Genomic DNA, 22,980 nt, shown 5'->3' on the forward strand with positions numbered 1-22,980 from the left:
TCACTGTGGCTAGACCTTCAGTGCCAAAGGTATTCTGAAATTTAAAATTTTAAAAACTAAATAAACAAAAAACTCAAGGCTGAAAGGTAAGACTGTATTCTTGCCATCAATGCCCCAGGTACTCCTGTTTTAGTTTCCAGGATTTGAAAGATGTTTAGGCTACTCCATTTTACCACTGCATACAGAGAGAGAACTTCGTAGAATTGCTAGGAAATGAAGCCAGCTCTCTATGTGCAGGGAATTTTCCACAGTGTCCTTGCCAGAAAGGGAGCAGGCACTCAAGTTACTAAGCAAAGTGAAAAGATTTGCAAAAGGGCCCATTCAGAGCTGTGGACTGGGCAACGACTTAACTATGTGGAACCAGCTTTTGAGCTCAGAAAGGCTTGTGGAAGTAGCCAAGGGTCTCTAGCCAAGCCTGCTGGCTTTGAAAACATTTCTGCTGGTTGGGAATCTTGCCAGTGGAAGATTCAGTCTCACGTCAGTGTCCAGACAGACCAAACCAGTAGAGTGACATTGCTCCTCAAACAGTGCCTTCTGTGTGGCATCTGGTCATTGAGATCATTTTACTCGCCAGAGGCCTGTGGCCTAAGCAAAGGGAGAATAAACCCATGACCCAAACTTAAAAAAAGAATCCTCCACTGGCTGCACAGTTGATCCCTCAGAACATCCCCAAGAGGTGTTGAACTTGTTTGACCCAATTCGACCTTGGCAGAATAAGCAAGCAGTCAGTTGATGAGAAAAGAATAGATGAGTGAACTCAGGTGCCTAATGAAATACATCTGTAATGTCACCTCTACAACTTACCAAGCAAACAAACCTCCCAACTCACTAGCATTGCCCTTTCTCCACCCCATCCTCAATATTTAAGGAAACATATCTGTTGTTCCCTCTGGTTAGTGGTATGACGGTAGATTCTGGGTTTTCTCTGTAGAAGTTATAACTAGGAAGGTGTACTTTTGTGTACCTAGGGAAGATGGAAAATTGATACAGCCTGCACAGCCCTTATTCTCAATTCCCTCTAACTTTATATTATATAATTATAGACTCACAAAAAGTTGTGGGATGTTTAAATGTTATTAGTAAATTATCCAAGAAATGGGATGTAATATTTCCTAGGCTCCTTTCCCTCTAAGCTTCTTAGTCCTATGTGACATGAAACCTGAGGAAAGGAATAACTGAAATGAAAGGAATTTTTTCTTTTCTGAGTCTCTCATTCTTTTTCTTTTTTCTCTTTCTTTCTTTTTTTTTTATTTTTTTTACCAAAGCACTGCTCAGCTCTGGCTTATGGTGGTGCAGGGGATTGAACCTGAGACTTTGGAGCCTCAGGCATGAGAGTCTCTTTTATATAACCATTATGCTATCTACCCCTGCCCTCTTTTTTTTTTTCACCAAAGTTGTCACTAGGACTGTGCACCTACATGATCCCACCACTCCAAGCAAACTTTTTTTTTTCTGATAGAAGGTGAGAGAAGGAGAAAGACACCACAACACTGCTCTACTATTTGTGATGCTTCCTCTGTGCAGGTTCCTTCCCACCATATGTTTCCCAGTGGCTCAAACCCAAGTCCTCGAGAATGGTAAAGCAAATGCTGTACCAGATAAGCCTCTGATGGCCCTCTGAATCTCTGGTTCTTGATATGGATTACGGTTTTTGTTAATTACCAGATAAAAGAGAAACACATGTTTATGACTCTTGATGTGTATTCTATGTTAAAGTGTCTTCCCTGACATTTTTTACCAACTTATCTTTTTTCAAAATTTTTAAAATATTTTTATTTATTTATTATTGGATAGAGATAGAAAGAAATTGAGAGGGAGGGGGAGATAGAGAGGGAGAGAGACAGACACCTGCAGCCCTACTTCACCACTTCTGAAGCTTTTGCCCTGCAGGTGGGGACCAGGGACTTGAACCTGGGTCATTGTGCACTGTAATGTGTGTGCTTAACTGGTTGTGCCACCTCCTGGCCCCCTAACTCATCTTACCATTGTATCCTACAGTTACACACACACAAAAACTAATGTGTGAAGTCACATGCCAACACTAAAAAACACTGTTTACAAAATAATTAGTAGCTCAAATGATTAGCTGAACTCCCAAAGTGTAGCAGAATCAGAAAGGACTGGAATATTTGCAGGCATTAAAAGCAGAGACATAAATAAACAAACAAAAGCTCAGCAAGCACCTCAGAGTCTCTGCTAGCTCATAACACCCTTGCATAAATTAGAAAAAGTCACTTTTGGGGGCCAGGTGATGGTACACCTGGTAGTGCACACACTACAGTATACAAGTACCAGGGTTCAAATCCCTGGTCCCCATATGCAGGAGGAAAGCTTCACAAGTGGTGGATCAGGGCTACAGCTGTCTCTCTGTCTTCCTCTCTGTCACCTCCCCTCTCAATTTCTGGCTGTCTCTATCCAGTAAATAAATATAATAAAACTTTTTTGTTAATTAAAAAAGAAAAATTCAACTTTTCCTCAAGACACTTTGATGCCATCTACCAGAAATGGATTAGAATAAACATCAAACCTATGATAACGGGACAGGACTGAAGGCCTTTCCAACTGTGCAGTATGTGTCTGGTTCTCTTAAAATGACTGCCACAATAGGTCCAGTGGTTGATACACAAAAGTTTGTTTCTGTCACTGCTGGCCAAACATACAACGGAGCCTCTCCCACCTTCCCAAGCACATCTCACAGTTCTCCTCCTTCCCCGCCACCCATTCTGCTAGCTACAGTCAGGCACTATTCAGTTAGAAAACCCCCAAGTCTCCAATCAGCCTGAAAATGACAATTGCCTACAGGTGTCTGCTTTCAGGGGTGAACCAGCCTGCATTTCCTGCACACTTAGCCTGCTCCATTTAGATATCCCAGCAGTGCCTCAGATTTGTCAGAGGAGACAAGCCTCATTCTCTCTGCCCCACTTCTGTCTCTCTGGGGATGCTTATCATCTTGGGGTTGTCAACAAATCATCCCTTCCCTTCACACCCCACCACTGAGCTGTTGCCAAATTCTGATTATGCCACCTTCACTTCCCTTCCTGCCCCTGCTTGGAATCCATTAACCCCAATGGGGACACTAACAAGCACAGGTCATGGAAAATTACTCCAGCTTCTGGTCACTGTCAGATTCACTGTTTCCTACCTTACCTACTTCATGAACACATCTGATGCTCACAAAATTCCCTACCTTTCTCCCACCATGTAATAAAGCTTAGAATGGAAAACAACTTTAGATACAGAGACCCCAGAGGCAAGAAAAGAGTACAGGGCCATGTACACTGGCAAATAGACTTGCTAGGTCTATGCACGATGGGAGAACCAGAGCATCCAGTGATGCAGTTGGACTGCTGTGGTTGTTGGGCCAGTGTCCCCAAAACCCACTGGGGGTGGAGTACAGGGTTCTCAGATCATAATAAGATGAACTCCCCAGGTTCACCATCAAATGCCTCAAGATCTGGACAAAATCCTGACCAGGTTCTCTATTTTCTGTGCACAAATTCATAACTTTGCTTTTGAACCTACAGTAGAAATGCTAATGCAGTTGGCATCTCTTGCAGTTCTGATAACAGAGACTTCCAGCATCACTCACACACACACACACACACACACACACACACACACACACATTTTCCATTTTAGGATGAGAGCATGGTGTTGTGGGGCAGCCAGGCAAAGAATGTGACCCTAGGGAAGCCCTGCTGTATCTCCACAGTCCCTCTTCAGTCCTCTTTTTGTAACTCCTCCTTAGAAAATCGGGGGGGGGGGGGGGGTGAGCATAGATGGTAGCACCAGATTAAGGGCACATGGCACTAAATGCAAGGACTAGCATAAGGATCCCAGTTCGAGTCTCCAGTTCCCCATCTGCAGGAGGGGATTGCTTCACAAGCAGTGAAGCTGGTTTGCAAGTGTCTTTCTCTCCTTCTCTCTGTTTTCCCCTCCTCTCTTGATTTCTCTTTGTCCTATCCAACAACAACAGCAATAACAATAATAATGGGGCAACAAAAATGGGGAAAATGGCCTCCAGGAGCAGTGGATCTGTAGTGCCAAGCCCCCGTGATAACCCTGGAGACAAAAAAAAAAAAAAAGAAAAAGAAAAAGAAACTTGGGGAAGGGGGGAAGATGAAAGAAAGGTCAGTTCTAGTGTGAGCTGCTATTCTGAGCACTGGTTCAAGTTTGAGCAAGTAGCTTGTAGCAATAATGAATCACATCTCTTCCACCTCCCTGGAAAAGAAAACTAGAAGAAAAAAAAAAGTGGTAGAGGGCTTTCAAGTAGGTGATGCACCCAGCAGAGAACATACATTACTTTGCCCTGGGTTCAAACACCACCACCACTATCACATAGGAGTGCCTTCAGGGGAAAAACCTCAGGAGTGGTGGGGTAGTGTGATGTCTCTCCTTCTTCTGTGTCTCTCTTCTCTTCTGTCTCTCACCCTCTATCTAGAGGAAAGAGAAAAAAAAGTTCCCACAGGCATTGAACCCCAGCATAATTCTGATTGGGGTGAGAGAGTGATAAAGATGGAAGATGTTGACTTTGTCCAAAGGGTACTCTAGCATTTGCCACCAGCTTCTAGTAAGTAATGTTATAACTGATAGAAGCATCTTTGTTTAAATCAAGAACTAATCACACCTGAAAGTCTTAGAGTGAGGTCTGACCCTGCCAGAAAGACCAATCATGTGGTTTATTGTAGGGGCTCTGGGTCACATGTTACTGGTCAACCCAGAGACTGAGGTCAGTCACTTGACCAGCCAACCAGCCTATCAATCATGACTGCATCATGACACCCCCGTAAAAACTGAGTTGAACTTCTCAGGTTGCCAATATTCTCTCCATAAAGTCAGCATCAGAGTCTGGCATTTGGAGCCATTCCAGACATTGCCCTTGTGTTTCTTCCTTTGGCTGATTTCAAACTGTATCCTATCCAAGAGTTACCCCATACCCTTGAGTACTACAGCTTTTAATGCTAGCTCTTCCCTCTTGCTTGAGGAGACTGTAAAGAATGAGTATAAAATAGGTAGTGCCCAGATCTTCTGTCACATGAAAGCAGCTGGTCCATATTAGGTGAAAATAAATTAGATAACACAGAGAGAGAAAACGCAACTCCTGTTTGTCCCTGAACCCAACTAGATTGTGTGAGTCCACAATTCTCTCTCAGGCCTAAGCTAGTTCTAAGGGTTTTCTGCAACTTGGAACCTAAGGGTCTTCTTAGGACAAGACAGCCCTTGTCCAGCTCACACATTCCCTTAATACTTATTTATCAAATTTGCTACTGCACTGGCCCCAGTGAGTGGCATCTAGTAGGGTCATAAATGCAATGGCCAGTCTAGAGGAAAGGCTCACTTGGGGGGGGGGGGTGCTCTGCTTTGCCATGCTATGCTTTCTGCAAGACCCAGGCTCAAGCCCAGCCCCCACCATACTGAAGGAAGATTTATTGCTGTCGTCTCTCATTCTCTCTCTCTCTCTCTCTCTCTCTCTCTCTCTCTCTCTCCTTAGTTCCTACCTTTAAAATAAAATAAATGCAATGAGAGTGAAACATCAGAAGAAAACATCAGTGAGACAGGAGAGACTTTGGAGGAAATGACACCTAAGCTAAGACTTGAAGTTTGAGAGGAATCAGAATTACAATAAAAGGTACAGAGGACTCTTGGGTGGGGGTCAGAAGAGATAACCAATGGACAGGGGGTGTAAGGGAAGTTACATGAAGGATGTGAGATTTGTATTCAGCTCTGGAGGATGGATAAGATGTTGCTATTTAGAGAAAGGGCATAAAAGCATTGTAGTTGAGGAAAAATGGAGTAAAGACCAGATCCAGGGCACAGCGAGAAATTTACTGAAATATGTGGTGCAGGGAAGAAATGGTGGGAATTAGACTGCAAAGGTAGGTTCTGAAGGTTCTGAAGGTTTAGGGAGCAGCTTGCTCCAGGCTGTGACAGGCAGTAGAATGTGTGCTAGTAAAGATAGAAGAGATTAAGAGTCAGAGAAATAATTCAAGAAACAAGACAATGTACTGTAGTAGCAAGGAAAAGTAGAGAATAATATTAAGTGGAGAGCTAGAGTGATAGTTCTCCAATAGGATAAGTGCATCAGCATGCACAAGGCCCAGGATCAACCCCACATAGGAGTTTCATGGCACCAGGAAAAGATCTGATGTTATATTGCTTCTCTCACTCCTTCTCTGAATGACCCGAGAGCAGTGAAGTTATGCATGCATGAGGTCCCAGCCCCACAGACAAAAAGGAATAAAGAGAATGTATGTGGATACCACTGGGAAAGTAGGGACTGATAAATTTAGCTTTGTGATTTGATGAATTGAAAGTAAAGGAGACAAAGCAATAAACATGAAAGTTAGGATGATGGGGACCAAATTTCATTAATCTCTAATTAACCTGCATAGTCATTAACTCATCTAAACTTCACAACCCTATGAGGTATGTCTTATAATCCCCACTGTAAGATGAGGGAGGGACAGGGAAATAGCTCACTCAGTTGAGTGCACAATTTATCATGTATGAGGACCTTGGTTCAAGTCCTTGGCCACCACATTGAGAACACCTTGCCAAGGGGAAGTTTCCAGGAGTGGTAGAGCAGTGCTATTTTGTCTCTCTTTCTCTGTGTCTCTCTAAAAGTACGCCAGGAGTAGTGGAATCATGCAGGCACAGAATCGAGTGATAATCTGTTGGTTAAAAAAAGGAGAGGGGAATAAAGAAAAATTAAGGTAAAGGAAACTGAACAGAGAAACAAAACAAAATTTATACAGAAAGAACCTCAATTACTTTTTTGTTTTTTTTCCTCCAGGGTTATTATTGTGGCTCGGTGTTGGCAGTATGAATCCACTGCTCCTGGTGGCCTTTTTTTCCCTCCAACTTTTATTGGATAGGACAGAGAAAAATGGAGAGGGGAGGGGAAGATAAAGAGGGGAGAAAAAGATAAACACCTTCAGACCTGCTTCACTGCTGGTGAAGCGACCGTCCAGAAAGCTGGAACTGGGATCCTCCAGTGGGTCCTTGAACTTAGTATGTGTGCTTAACCCAGTGTTCCACTGCCTGGGGCCCCTGAATGACATTTTCTTTTAAAAAAAGAAAAGAATAGAAATCAGGGAGTTGGGCAGTAGGTCAGCAGGTTAAGCCCACGTGGCACAAAGTGCAAGGACCTAAGTAAAGGTCCCCGTTTGAGCCCCCGGCTCCCCATCTGTAGGGGAGTCGCTTCACAAGCGTGAAGCAGGTCTGCAGGTGTCTATCTTTCTCTCCCCCTCTCTGTCTTCCCCTTCTCTCTCCATTTCTCTCCATCCTATCCAACAACATCAATAACTACAACAATCAACCAACAAAGGCAACAAAAGGGAATAAACAAATATATTTTAAAAAGCACTTTAAAAAACGTAGAAATCTAAGCAGACAAGACTTGGGAAGAAAAGACTTAAGTGTAAGTCCCTCAGTGACACTGAGCCCTGTTTTCAGTCTCAATGTGCCCCTGCTAGAGGGAAATAGCTTCACCTGTGTTACCTTCTGGAGTACACACCAAAATAAAAGATCCTAACCTTTCTTATTTCAGAACAGATTATTCACCTGCTCTCCCATCCACCATGCTTGTCACTGCATGACAAAAGGAAATTAGATTCATTTGGTAAGCTCTGTTTTTCACAAAGCTGTGTGGGATAATTACCCAGTACCCTGTGGTCTTCTAGGTGTTTGCAAATCAATTTTTTGATGATTTGTTCCAGTGATTTTCCAAGTATTCAGTGTTTTTCCAAGGTATTCTGATTTATAATGTGGGTGAATTAAGATTCATATTCGTCTTTCTTTTACTTTGTTAACATGAAGTTTTAATGTTTGTGATGTGTCCTTTTTCCATGCAGTATTTATCTCTAAGTATACAGTTTACGTGACTATAAATACACAAAGGTAATCTTTATGAAGACTCCCTCATTGTTATCCTGTGCAGAAATATTGAGAGCCTATATAGCTATTTCAAATATCTCAAATAAATTTTATCACTTTCTAGAAATATTTATATGGGGGGGTCCTCAAAACTTAAACCAGAAAAAATTGTTACAATTGTGTTTATGTAGGTATATGGTGAAAAGTGACCAAAAGCAAGCTACAACCAAGTTTTATTATTTTTAATAATTTTATTATTAGTGAATTAACATTTGTTTACATATTTCTAAGATTTCAGGAGTATAGTTTTATACCCAGATACATATGTGGAATTCACTGCCCCAACCAGCAGAGATTCTGGGCCCCTTGCCCCCATAACCATCATAGTTTTCACAAAATGTAAGGCATAGCTTGGTTACCCTTTTTTTTGTACATTTATTTGCTCTGCTTATTTATATTCCATATGAGTGAATGATAATACAAAAGAGTTTTAAAAATATGTATTGGCACCCTCCTCACTATTCCCTCAATCACTCCAAGGCTAGCATTATCAGACAAAATAAGGACTACAAAAGCTAGATAAGGGCAAGAGACTAGCATACTTTAATGATGGCTCTTTGGTCACTACCTAGCCACCCCATCACCTGGGGCCCTAGTCAGGAAGTCATGGGATTCTCACACAGACATGATGGGCCTAGACCTCTAACAGATCACTCTTTCCACTGTCACTGGTCATCTCCATCAGGAACAACATAATGGAACCCTTTGTGCCCTACAGGACCTTGCCCTCAATGTGGATCAACAGTAGTAGAGCCTGCCCCATTCTCTGAAGGGAGGTTGAGCAACATACTCTACCACTCAAGGAGGATGGGTCCTAAAATTAGTGTAGCCTAGAATGTTCCTAGCCATGACCACAAGGATGCAGAAGTTACATGGGTTTCTGCAACAAATATGGGCCCCAGATGAAATGGATGGAGTTTACAGTTAACAATATTTATATACTTTTCCCCTATTAGGAGCTACTGTCTTCCCTGATTCAGCTTTCTAGTCCTTTTCCAACTCTGACACCATCTCCCCAAGTAATACCTTTGGCCCACCTGTGTTGCTGAGGAGTTATTCTGATGCAGTCTCCGCCCCCAGGTTTTACTACCCAGCGCGAAACCCTAGCATTGCCCCCTTCAACCAATCCTGGCCCTACACGTCACCTCTGGTTGTCGCCCAATAAAAAGCCCCCTCAGCCCCCCCCCCTCTCTCTCTCTGGGCTCTCAGCTCTCCCTCTCTGAGGTCTCCCCTGCTCTCCCCCCCCCCCCCCCCCGTGGTCGGCCATTGCTGGCTGGCTCCACGTGGTCTGAACCAAACCCCCCCGCCATCCTATAATAAAGATTTGTGTACCCCTTTGCTCTGGACGTCCGCTCTCTTCTCCGCGGTGCAGCCCGACACCAGACCACCTCAACAACATCTGGCCCCAACGTACCCCTTTGCTCTGGACGTCGGCTCTCGCGGTGCAGCCCGACACCAGACCACCTCAACAACACACCTGCATGTTAGCTGTTGGGCTCAGGCAAAAACTAGTAAAGCCATCGGCCCCTTAGAATATACCTAAAATAGACCTACTAGCTTTTTCCAAAATGGAAACCTGCTATAGCCATGCTTTTAGGTGCCTGATTATTTAACAATTTTTTCAACTTTGTATCTTAATGCTTTTTCAGCTACCAAATTGCAGATACTACCATGACACCAACCTGACTTCCCTGGGCAGATGGCCTCACCAGTGTATCCTGGAACCATACCTCCCCAGAGCCCAACTCCACTAGGGAAAGATAGAAACAGCTGGGAGTATGGATCGACCTGTCAATGCTCATGTTCAGTGGACAAGCAATTACAGAAACCAGACCTTCCACCTTCTGCACCCCATGATGATCCTGGGTCCATGCTCCCAGAGGCATAAAGAATAGGAAAGCTTTCAAGGGAGAGTATGGGATACAGAGTTCTGGTGGTAGGAACTGTGTGGAATTGTATCCCTCTTATCCTATGGTCTTGTCAATATTTCCATTTTATAAATAATTTTTTTTTACATGCTAAGATGGTACTTGTTGCACTGACTAGGTTGGAATCGGCGAATACAATATCATTTGGTATGACTTGAGAGAAGCATGCAGGGAAGTGACCCCCACCGCAGAGGTTCCAGGATTGGGAGAAACATAGGCTCTATAGAGGAAGCAGGAGATTCCTGTTGTCTTAGGGTCCAACAAGACAATAGATAGTTATTTCAATAAACACATCGACAATTGGGTTAACTTAGAAAAATCCCCTTGTTAGGATTTGCTGCATCATACACACCATCACCATACTTTATGTCCTTTGACATCATTTGCATATAGCTATGCCACCAGTTGCTTTTGTTCTCCCTGGACTAAGCTTTTATAAATATTTTTTTTTAAAAAAAGAGTAGAAAAGCTTTCAAGGGAAGGGGTGGAATATAGAGTTCTGGTGGTGGGAATTGTGTGGAACTGTACCCCTCTTATCCTATGATCTTGTCAATATTTCCATTTTATAAATAAGTTAAACATTTATATATTATATATATTATATTATATTATATTATATTATATTATATTATATTATATTATATTATATTATATTATATTATATATATCTTGGCACCTAGTCCCCTTCTCTGAAGCCAGAATTTGTAGGGGACTAAGCTGATAAAGAGACTACGTGTGTGTGTGTGTGTGTGTGTGTGTGTGTGTGTGTGTGTGTACACGTTATCAGGGAATCAGAGAAGAAAGTCTCAGATCTTAAAAAAAAAATCTCAGACCTGACCAACATGGCAAAGGTAAACTGAAGGGCTTGATTAAATGCCTGTTAAGGCCTTTTGTACCTCAAATAGTCTATGAATCTAAAGACTAGTTATGATTTATGGCATCTATAGAAAGCTATATGGCAAAATGTTTTGCAAAGATGCAAAACTATATATACACAATGAACTACTACTTGGTTATAAAAAGATGAGATCTCTTTATGACAAGATGGACAAGACTTTAAAAGATTGTTCTGAATGTATCCCAAAGGGAAAAAGACAAATATGGGCTGACTTTTACTTACATGTGGAACATAAAGAAACAAAGTGAACAAATAGACAAAACAACCCCTTGGAGTCTGACTGCAGTGTTGAGGTTACCAGCATAGGAGAGAAGTGTGAGTATAGTAAAGGGGGTCCAATGGTCTGTGGTGGAGGAATATCAGTACTTTGTGGTGGGCACAGTGTAACAACATATATTTGAAGAAGTATGAACCTATACTCCTAAAACATACATCAATGAAACCACAGTGACCTCAATTTGTGTGTGTGTGTGTGTGTGTGTGTGTGTGTGTGTGTGTGTGTGTGTGTGTGTGTGTATACAATGTAAAAATGCCAACTACTATATAACTAAAGGGGCTATTTACCCACAAAGTTAAACTCATTAAGTATGTCTCTTTAGAACTATCCAATATGCTGAGTGCTGAGTCTCTCTCTCTCTCTGTCTGTCTGTCTGTCTCTCTCTCTCTCTTTAATCTGGGCACTGCTCAGCTCTAGTTTATAATGGTGCTGGGGATTTCACCTGAAATTTAGAGCCTCAGGAATGAAAGTCTTTTGCAAACCCTTCTGCTATCTTTCCAGTCCATTTAGTTTAAGTTTTAGAAGCTTTTTAAGAGCTTTTGTCAAATCCATAATGCCAGCAATCTGTACTATGAAAATGAATCATTTGAATAATGCAGAGATTTGAGAGCCTTTATATGAATGGAACAGCTCCTTACTATGAGCCCTCCTCATCAGCCACCCTCTCTCCCCTCAAAGCAGGTCTAGAAGCCCTGAAGATTGCTTTATCTCCCATTTTCTCCTTAAACCCTCAATAAATTCTAAATAGTTTCACTATTAATCTCTCAACTAAGAGTCTGTCTGTACTTTCCTACTAGGCCTCTGACTATTACAGGCATGATGATGTTATATATTAATAAAATAAGGATTACATTGCAAAAAAAAAAAAAATTGTAAAGGTCAAGCGGTGGCACAACCGGTAAAGCACATAGGTTACCCTACTTGAGAACCCATTTTCAAGCCCCCCACAAACATACCTGCAGCAGGGGAAACTTCACGGTGGTAAAGCAGTGCTACAGGTATCTCTCCTCCACCCTTGTCCTACTTCTGTCTTTATCACAGTTGGGGGGGAGGGTCGCTGGGAGCAGTGAATTTGTCCCCAACCCACAGAAATAACCCTGGAGGGAGAAAAATTAGCCTGGTTAACAGTATGTGCTCAATAAATACCACCTATAATAATTTGATTTTTTTTTCTGTTTTTCTATCAGTTCTGCCCTAGTTAATTCTATAACTGTAGTTTACCTGCTAAATAATCAATTTCTTCCCCAAACTCTTTATTTTTAGGGATTCTGAATGAGTTCATATTTAGCCACGTTTTCCTTATGAAAAATTGCATTGGTTTTGTGCTCCTAGAAATCTCAAAGAACTGTAAAAGGGGAGCAAATTTCAGTCATGTGGACACCAAGTCTTTTTCACAGTCACTTCTCAGGGTTAATTGCAGTCTGGGAGCAAGCTGAAGAAGCTTCAAAGAGTCAGACACCCCTGGAGAAGGGTGGTTTAACACCTACAGGGTTTTTTTCCTGCTGGCAAATGTATGGAGAGGTAAGCAAGATAAATAATTACAACTGAGGGGTCATTTCTTTGGGTGACATTTAGGAATTGTGCTGTCACATATCAGTACCAAGAGTGCTGACTCTAGTCAGGCATATCTTGAATTCTTGAAAGTTTTGCCTTTTTTTTTCAGTTTTGTTTTGTTTTTTGATACAACGTGTCACACAGATGTTAAGATGTTAACATCTTAACACTCCTCAATATCTGCAATAAGCTCATTTTTTCCCTCTCTTCCAACACTCCACCCCAAACTAGTTGAGCGAGCTGTCTGAATTACAAGCCCAATAGATCGGTTGTCCTTTACTCTTACTTGACGGTCCTCAAAAAGCCCTCAAGCGCAAAGCGCAAGGACCGGCTTAAGGAACCCGGTTCGAGCCCCCCACCCCCCCCACACCTGCAGGGGAGTCGCTTCACTACAGGTGACTATCTTTCTCTTCCTCCTCCTGTCTTCCCCTCCTCTCTCCATTTCTCTCTGTCCTATCCAACAACGACAACAATAACAAAAATAATAAAAGCCCTCAAAAAGTCCTCTCATAAGTCATTTCTTTCACTTAACAGAAAAGAAAAAAAGGGGGGGAAGCACTTCTGGGTCTTTTGCTCCAGCTTTACAGGACAGAAGAACAGCTGGTAAATCAGTCACCGGGAGTTGTGCCTCATCAGCCATGGGCAGGAGGGCGCCTGCTCCTCTGCACCTCAGATTCCACCGGTCCCTTATTTCCAAAACTGGCCTCACGCTGCAGCTAGTCTCCTTCCCTCTCTCTGTTCCCCGCGACTACATAGGCTTTCCTATAGGCTCTCCTCTCATGCTCCCTGCGGAGGCTCATTAGGACTCCCTTCGTTTCAATTTACTCGAGTCACAGAGTAAATAAATTAATAAGGAAATAAGCTTCCCCAAAAAAAAAAAAAAAAAAAAAGAGTTGGCGTTCCCACACCGGGAGTCGAACCCGGGCCGCCTGGGTGAAAACCAGGAATCCTAACCGCTAGACCATGTGGGAGACGACGAAAGGCGGTGCAAGCCTAAGTCTGTTGAGTCTTCCCCACCTGCTTCCTTCCGTCTCTACCGTGGATTTGAACGGCAACTCCGCTATTGCGCCTGCGCAGACGCCTGGCTTAAGCCCTTCCGATCAGCGCTTGGTCCTGCTTCGAATCTGCGCCCCCAGAACCCTCTCCTCGCCGCGTTCTCGTCCTTTGTGAGCTCATCTAATCTTCTGGTTCTCAATGTCCCGTACTCAAAAATTCTGTTGAGGGCAAGAAGGCGGCCGTTTGAATGTGAGACGACACAACGCTAAAGTGATAATCGAGTGCCTGCCGGGCGGGCTCGGGAAGCCGGCACGGCGGAGGCCTTCCTGGAGGAGGCGCGGTGCTTCCCAGATGCCTCCGGGGCGTCGGCTCCCTCGCCCGCCTTCGGCCTCCTCACTCTGGAGAGACCCCAGCTTCTCCCTACACGCCGTGTCGGGCCGCGGACCCCGGCTCCTCACCCCACAACCCCCAACTTCCGGCGAATTTGCTCTTTAATCTCAAGAAAACCCGAGCCAGGGGCGCCGACGAGGCCAGAACCTGCCGTTTTTCTCCGGACGTAACGGCCAGCACATGCGCGGTCGGCGTCACCGAAGTCCGACCCTAGTGGCTCCGCAAGGGGATCTGTTTAAACCGTAGAAAAGCCCCCTGGGGTTACCGGCCCCGGAACCGCGGCGCCGGGAAGCGACCATCCGCCCGAGGGGCGCCCGGAGTCGGGAAGACTGGGGGGCGGGTGGAGCGGCGCTGCAGCCCTCACTAGGGCTTTATGCTCACAGAGTGGGGCGAGTTTGGGGGGAGCCGATTTCAAAGTCGGTTCCCGGGCTCCCTCCCTTGCCGCCCACCTGCAGGAGGGGCCCAGCAAGCTGACGGGTCACCCTCGCGGCGTCCGCCATGGGAGGGGCGCGGGCAGGAGCCTCTCCGCGCTGCTGGCGGGCGCCGGGGAGTGACGTCACGCACGCTTCGGAGGCTCCGACTGTAAAGCGCGCGCACGAGGCCACCAGCCTGCTGTCATCAGGGCCACACGGGCACCCTGTCGGTCTCTTCCACGGCTTTGGGGCTCTCCTGTCGTGTATCAGCATCTTCCAACCGGCTGGGTCGGTTTCTTTCTTTCTTTCTTTTTAGATTTTTAAAAATATTTATTTTCCCTTTTGTTGCCCTTGTTTAACATTGTTGTGATTATTGATGTCGTTGTTGTTGGATAGGACAGAAATGGAGAGAGGAGGGGGAGAGAAAGATAGACACCTGCAGACCTGCTTCACCGCCTGTGAAGTGACCCCTCCCCCCTACAGGTGGGGAGCTGGGGCTCGAACCGGAATCCTTACACCGGTCCTTGTGCCTTGTGCGCTTAACCGGCTACGCCACCGCCTGTTTCTCTCTTTTCCTGATAGTGAATTAATATTGCTTTTCAAATGTATTGAGAAACGGGTATAACTGCACACCAGTTCCCACCACCAGAGTTCTGTATCCCCATTCTCTACATTGGAAACAGCAGTAGTTCTCCCAGGACCACAGGCATGAGTGGGCTTTTATATCTATAACTATTTTTATATATTTGCCCCCCCCCTTTTTTTTTTCTATGTCCCTGCCTTCTCTTCCTTTATAAGTCACACCTACACCTCTTAACTACTTCTGAATGTCTTTCTTTTCTTCCTCTTCTCTCTTCGGGTCTTAATGGAATTGGGAGTTCAGAGCCCTCTGGTCATTTTCCCCTAACAGTTCTCCCCCTCTTGGAGTATGGACCAGAATTCTTTTAGGAGTGTAGAAGGTGGGAGTTCTGGCTTCTGTAAATGCTTACCTACTGGACATGGGCATTGGCAGATGGATTCATACTCCCAACCTGTTTTCGTTTTTCCCTAGTTGGGTAGAGCTTTGGGAAGGTGAGGCTTCGGGGCAACTGGTGAGGTTGTCTGCCCCTAGAATCATAGTAGCTTTTGCTGCTTGGTGTCTGAAAGGCAGTAAGTTATGAGGCAGGGCAAAATGTTTTAATAGATAGAAACCAAAAGTAGGAGTAGAGCAGATAAAATTAGGGGGTCTTCAACTGCAGAAATCACCTGTGCTCAGTGGGGGGGGGACCTAGATTTCACATAAACATGCATTTCTAATTTACCTTCCATCCTTCTTCCCTCTCATCCTTTCTTCCAAGTATTCTGCCATTTTTGAGTGGTGGTTCTCCATGTGCAACCTGGAGACCCCCTAATTTTATCAAGACAACCTGGTGGGTGGAGCAGTGGGTAAAATGTAACCTCAAGCATGAGATCCTGAGTTTGGTGCCTGACAATGCATATGGCAGTGATGCTCAGGTCCTCTTTCCCTTCCTCATAAAGAAATTACACTTTTAAAATTCACTTTAAAAATTTTAAGAGAATAGAACAAAAACTAAAAAAGTTTATCTGGAACAAGAAAATACCTAGAATTGCCAAAACAATCGAGAAAAAACAGAACTAGAGACATAACACTCTCAGACCTCAAATTATATTACAGGGCCATTGCAATCAAAACTGCCTGGCACTGGAACAATAATAGACACACGGTGACCAGTGGAATAGAATTGAGAGCCCAGCGCACTTATTTTTTGACAAGGGGTGCCCAAACTATTAAATGAAGAGAGGGTCTCTTCAACAAATGGTGTAGGGGAAATTGGGTTGAAACATGCAGAGGAATGAAACTGAACCACTACATTCACCAAACACAAAAGTAAATTCCAGGTGGGTCAAGGACTTGCATGTTACACCAGACACTATCAAATACTTAAAGGAAAATATTAGTGGGACTCTTTTTCCATCTAAATTTTATAGGCATATTCAGTGATACAAATCCAATTGCAAGGAAGACTAAAAAACCAATGGGTCTACATCAAATTAAAAAACTTATGCACAAGTGGTCCAGGAGGTGGCACAGTGGATAAGGCATTGGATTCTCAAGCATGAGGTTCTAAGTTCTATCCCTGGCAGCACATGTACCAGAGTGATGTCTGGTTCTTTCTTTCTTTCTCCTATCTTTTTCATTAATAAATAAGCAAAAAAAAAAAAAATCTTCTGCACAGCAAAAGAAACCACCCAAACAAAGACTACTTACAGAATGAGAGATCTTTATATGCCAAACAGACAAGAAACTAAAAGCCAAAATATATAAATATCTCACCAAACTCAGCAACAAGAAAACCAATGACCCCATCCAAAAATGGGGAGAGGACATTAACATTCATTACAGAAGAGATCCAAAAGGCCAAAAGATCTAAGAAAAAATATTTCGGGAGTCGGGCGGTAGCACAGCAGGTTAAGTGCACATGCCACAAAGTGCAAGAACTGGTATAGGGATCCGTTAGAGCCCTCAGCTCCCCACCTGCAGGGGAGTCGCTTCACAGGCGGTGAAGCAGGCATGCAGGTGTCTATCTTTCTCTCCCCCTCTCTGTCTCCCCTCCTCGATTTCTCTCTGTCCTATCCAAGGACAGCAACAACAGTAATAACCACAACAATGGTAAAAACAAGGGCAACAAAAGGGGAAAAAATGGTCTCCAGGAGCAGTGGATTCCTGGTGCAGGCACTGAGACCTGGCAATAACCCTGGAGGAAAAAAAAAGAAAAAATATTTCAAGCCATTATCAGAGAAATGCAAATAAAGACAACAATGAGATACTGCTTCACTCCTATGAAAATGCCGTACACCAGCAAAAATAGCAACAAATGCTGGAGAGGCTGTAGGGACAAAGGTACCCTCGTGAACTGCTGGTGGGAATGTAAATTGGTCCAACTCCTGTGGAGAGCAATCTGGAGAACTCTCAGAAGGCTAGAAATGAACTTACCCTATATCCCTACAATTCCTCTCCATATATCCATATATATTTATATATATATATATATATATATTACTGAGTAATATATATATATATATATATTACTCAGCTATTAAGAATGATGAATTTACCTTATCTTGAATGGAGCTTGAAGGAATCATGTTAAATGAGATAAGCCAGAAAGAGAAGGATAAATATGGGATGATCTCACTCATAGAAGTTGAGGAATAAGAACAGAAGGGGAAAGTAAAACTTGGCCTGGGTATGGTTTATTGCACTAAAGTAAAGGATTGGGTGGGGGGGGGGGTTAGGTCCTGCTGTGTGGGGGTGGAGGAGTACCTAGGCAGGGGTTTAGAGTATTTTTCAGAAAAATGAGAAATTTTAGGGCAGGGTTATATAGCATAATGGTTATGAAAAGAGACACTCAAACCTGAGGTTCCAAAGTCTCAGGTTCAATCCCCCGCACCACCATAAACTAGAGCTGAGTAGTGCTCTGGTTAGAAAGAAAGAAAGAAATTTAAACATGGGGGTGTGATGGTGGTGCAATTAGTTAATTGTACATATCACCATGCATAAGGATCCAGGTTTGAGCCCCTGCTTCCCACAATCAGTGAAGCAGGTCTGCAAATGTCTTTCTCCCCTTCTCAATTTCTCTATGCCCTATTAAATAAAAATAAAGTAGAAAGAAAAAAATGGCTGCCGGGAGCAGTGAATTGGTAGTGCTAGCACTGAGCCACAGCAGTAACACTGGTGGCAAAAAAAAAAAAAAAAAGCACGCATATATATATATATATATATATATATATATATATATATACATATTTTTTACATATATACTAACAACTGTATTTAATGTTGACTAAACCATTAATCCCACATATTTTTTTTGTTAAAAAAAGGGTCCATATGGACAGATACCATTCTTATGATATAGCCAAAGTTTAATTTTACTTTTATCCCTCATTATCCACAAGCTGAAATGCATTCTGTTTTCCCTTGCCACTGGATAAAATTTGAGCAGTAACAGTAACACCTCAGGTTATTGTAAATAATGGCATAGTATAAGCAAAAAATACTATTTAACAACCCAATCTTCATTCTAGATTATTCTCTCCACTATCCTGGCTTGGACATGACTTCTAGCCAGGAGCAAAGGTGAGAGGGATCAGGCTCCTTCTATAGTTGTGGACTTCTCTTCCCAATTCTGCTTTGTGTTATATCAGGAAAATGGGCAAATGCTGCAATGCATTTGTAAACATTACAGAAATTTGTGTCTTGCAGAATTGGTGTGCTGGCATGCTGACTATTTACCAGTGCAGTACTGGATCAGAATCTGTTGTCCATTTCTTTCTTTGACCTGCCTCCAATCATTGCTCCAAGACCCTTCAAAACTAGAGTATAGGTATGGCTTGAGAAGGAGCATAGAAAAATCCTGTTTAGGGGTCAGGCTGTAGCACAGCGGGTTAAGTGCACATGGCGCGAAACTCAAGGACCAGTGTAAGGATCCCGGTTTGAGACTCCTGGCTGCAGGAGGGTTGCTTCATAAGCGGTGAAGAAGGTCTGCAGGTATCTGTCTTTCCTCATCTCTGTCTTCCCCTCCTTTCTTCATTTCTCTCTGTCCTATCCAGCAACAACAACATCAATAACAACAATTATAATAACCACAGCAATGATAAAAACAAGGGCAACAATGAAAAAAAAAAGAAAAGAAAATACTTTTTAAAAAGAAAAGAAAAGAAAAATTCTGTTTGATACTTATCAAAGTTGTCTTCCTGCTGACTGGACTGAATTTGTTTTAGGACTGACTCTCCCTCCTCCCCTTCCCCACCAGTGGTTCTATTTGTGTTAAACAAAAGCTTCCTTGCTTGCTCCTCTTACATAGTGTCTCCCATGCAGCAGTATCCTCCCGGTGTAGCTACTAGACAAGTTATAATGTTCATCAATGACTTCGACTCACTGCATAAATCCAATCAATCTCATCCAGAACTTTCAAATGAAAACTTCTAGGAGCAAGACCTGTCAATCTGAAGTTCAACAAGCAATCTCCTTCACCATGCTCCAAATGATTCTGATGTCCCTGGAGCTTGAGAAGCACTGATATTTAATAACTAAGTTCTCTTCAGTCTCTAAAAGAACATGATCCCTGAAACATAATTTCTACAATTTCTCTTTCCTGTCCAAAACAGGAGTGGGGAGGGGTACTGGAAAAATGCTGTTTGTTTGTTTTTGCCTCCAGGGTAAGTAATTGCTGGGGCTCAGTGCCTGCACTATGAATCCACTGCTCCTGGAGGCCATTTTTTTCCATTTTTGTTGCCCTTGTTGTTTATCGTTGTTATTGTTGTCATTATTGTTGGATAGGACAGAGAGAAATCGAGAGTGGAGGAGAAGACAGAGAGGGGGAGGGAAAGACAGACACCTGCAGACCTGTTTCAACGTTTGTGGTTTGTGAAGCAACCCCTCCTGCAGGTGGGGAGCTGGGGGCTCGAACCTGGATACTTAAGCATGTAAAATGCCTCCTTTTAACCACCAGCGCGAACAAAATGTTTGTTGGAGTTAGAAAAAAAAATCACACCTACACAAATTTTGAAATTTTATCAGACCATTAAGCAAGAAGCATTTTTAAGTTTTGTGCACACACACACACACACACACACACACACACACACACACACAACCTATTGACACAAGAAACAAGCTATTCTTGTTATCGTGTTTCTGAGACTGATGCTCACTGGGCAGCTCTCTTAAGCCAGCCACCATTTGATAATGGAGAAAAAGCCAAAGCATATTGTATTTTCTGGGTACCTACATAAGCCAGTGTGATGGGTGCAATTCAGGTCTTTGTCTGCTGGCCATTTAGGAGTTAGGATGGCTTCTATTTCATTAGCCCCAAAGTCAATGTTTATAAGGGTGTTGAAAATAAATAGCAATGAAATGTCACTCTACTGAAAAGAGCTTTACCCAACACAGACCCAGCCAACCACACAAAGTCAACCTCAAAGCTCTTTTGGGTAACAGCACAAATTTCCTTGTTTCTTTCTCCATGCTAGACTAAGCTTCTGCTATGAGAGTCTGGATCTTATTCAGTCATATTTCCACCTTGTAAGAACACATAACTACTTACTGAATGAATTAATCTTCTAAAATGTGTTTCTTTTTTAATTTATTTATTGGAGAATTGATGGTTTACAATTGACAGTAAAATACAATAGTTTGTACTTGCATAACATTTCTCATTTTTCCACATAACAGTACAACTCCTACTAGGTCCTCCTCTGATATCTTGTTCCAGAACCCAAAACCTCCCTCTCCACCCTAGAGTCTTTTACTTTGGTGCAAAGAATGTCTGTTTCTTTGGAAACTGCCTCCCTCATAATTTTAAAAAAATATTTATTTATTTATTTATTCCTTTTTGTTGCCCTTGTTTTATTGTTGTAGTTATTGTTGTTGATGCCGTCGATGTTAGATAGGACAGAGAGAAATGGAGAGAAGAGGGGAAGACAGAGAGGGGGAGAGAAAGATAGACACCTGCGGACCTGCTTCACCGCCTGTGAAGCGACTCCTCTGCAGGTGGGGAGCTCGATCCTTACACCAGTCCTTGCACTTTACACCACCTGCGCTTAATTCACTGCGCTACCACCCAACTCCCTATCTTCTAAGTTCTTCCCTAAATTCTTTTTATGGCTCTGAGTGTACAATGCTGGGAGAACTTTGGTTTTCCGTCTTTACGTTAATATTAACTGTTTGCTCCTTCCAGAGTTTAGCCTTGGAACAGAAATGAACTTTACTTATTGTTCCCAAAGACCACACTCTGGAACTGGCATGGCCTGGCATCTGGAAAAGTCACTAAGCATTGCAGTCTTGTTCTCACCATCAGAGCTCTGTTATGTGTTCCCATTCTCTCCATTGGAAACTGCAGTAGTCCTCCCAACATCATAGGTATGGGTTAACTAATATATATTTGCCCATTTTTTCTATGGTCCTGCATCTTCTTCCTTTCTAAGTCACACACCTGTTGCTACTTCCAAATCTCTTTTTTTCCCATTTTCTCTCTGGGTCCTGATGGAGTTCAGAACACAGAACACTCTGGTCATCTTCCTCTATGGACCAAAATTCTGTTATTTATTTTAGTTTTTAAATTATTTTATTTATTAGATAAAAATCAAAAAGGAAGGGGGTGATAGACAGGAAGAAAGACAGACACTTGCAACAGTGCTTCACCACTTGCAAAGCTTTTCCCCTACAGATGGGGACTGGGGGCTTGAACCCAGGTCTTTGCACTTTGTAACATGTGCAGTCAACCAGATGTATCACCACTCGGTCTCTGTGGCCCAAAATTCTTTATGGGGTTCAGAAGGTGGGAGTTCTGGCTTCTGTAATTGCTTTTGACTGAGCTTTCTAAACTCATTTTATTCTATTATTGTGAGATAATCTGTCTTAATTACCATCAGTAGAGTATGGTCAGAGAGTATATCAGACTCAGTGTTCTTCAGTGACACCCAATCTATATCTGATAGTACTTGATAAAAAAAAAAAAAGTAACTATTGGGTCCTGGTGGTGACACAGTTGGGCCAGGTTTGAGCATCTGCTCCCTACCTTCAGGGCAGGGACACTGCATGAGCAATGAAGTGCTTGTACAGGTGTCTATATCTTTATTTTCTCTCCCCTTTCAATTTCTATCTCTCCTATAAAAAACAAAATAGAAAGAAAAGAGGAAAAAATGGCCACCAGAAATGGTGGCTTCACTGTGCTTACACCGAGCCTAGCAATAAACCTAGTGGCAATTAAAAAAAAATAGTTACTATCACATATAGAATTTTCTTTCAGATCATTTTAAGCACTTTAATATACTAACAATATCATTCTTTCAATGACCCAGTAAGATAGGTACTAGCATTGTTCCGACTTAAAAATCAGAAAACTGAAACAGAAAGGTTAAGTAACATGTTAAAAGTCTTCCAACTTATAACTAGTAGAAACAGAATTAAAGTCCAAGCATTTTTGTCTCTGTAATCTGAACATTTGCTATTAATTATTTTTTTATTTTTTAATTTATTACTATCTTTATTTATTGGATAGAGACAGCTAGAAATCAAGAGGGAGGGGTGACAGAGAGGGAGAGAGACAGAGAGACACCTGCAGCCCTGCTTCACCACTCGTAAAGCTTTCCCCCTGCAGGTGGGCTCGAACCCGGGTCCTTGCACATTGTAATACATGCGCTTACCCAGGTGCACCACCACCCCGGCCCCTAGTTTATTATTATACATATGGAATAGAGGACTATTATTGATAATGATAATACCTTTAGCAACAATGACCACATATTTTCTGAGGCCTAATGGCATCTTTAGGGAAAAAGAGAGTAAAGATATTACAGTGAACTTTTCTTAAACCAGTGAAAATAGACATTTCATAGCCCAAGAGATGGTGCAGTGCCAAGAGCTTGGGACACAAGAGAATAAGGTTTCAAGTTTGATCCCTGGTACTACATATGTTAAAATGATGCTCTGGTGTGCTCGTGCTCTCTCTCCTATGTTACTCTGTTTTTAAACATATTTATTTATTTATTTATTTATTTATTCATTTATTTATGAGAGAGAAA

General features: G+C 42.7%; 1 long non-coding RNA gene and 1 other non-coding gene across 2 annotated transcripts; one reads left to right on the plus strand and one right to left on the minus strand.

The window, feature by feature from the left end:
• Window positions 1-13,491: 13,491 nt before the first annotated feature.
• Window positions 13,492-13,563, minus strand: TRNAE-UUC (transfer RNA glutamic acid (anticodon UUC)). The gene has a single exon. It is a non-coding gene; the product is annotated as a tRNA-Glu (tRNA).
• Window positions 13,564-13,686: 123 nt separating this feature from the next.
• On the plus strand, window positions 13,687-21,332 carry LOC132539455 (uncharacterized). Its single transcript, XR_009550746.1, has 3 exons — window positions 13,687-14,679; window positions 18,659-18,779; window positions 21,135-21,332. It is a non-coding gene; the product is annotated as an uncharacterized LOC132539455 (long non-coding RNA).
• Window positions 21,333-22,980: the final 1,648 nt, after the last annotated feature.

The sequence above is a fragment of the Erinaceus europaeus genome, chromosome 7, assembly GCF_950295315.1.
Source record: "Erinaceus europaeus chromosome 7, mEriEur2.1, whole genome shotgun sequence".
NCBI classification, from domain to species: Eukaryota; Metazoa; Chordata; class Mammalia; order Eulipotyphla; family Erinaceidae; genus Erinaceus; species Erinaceus europaeus.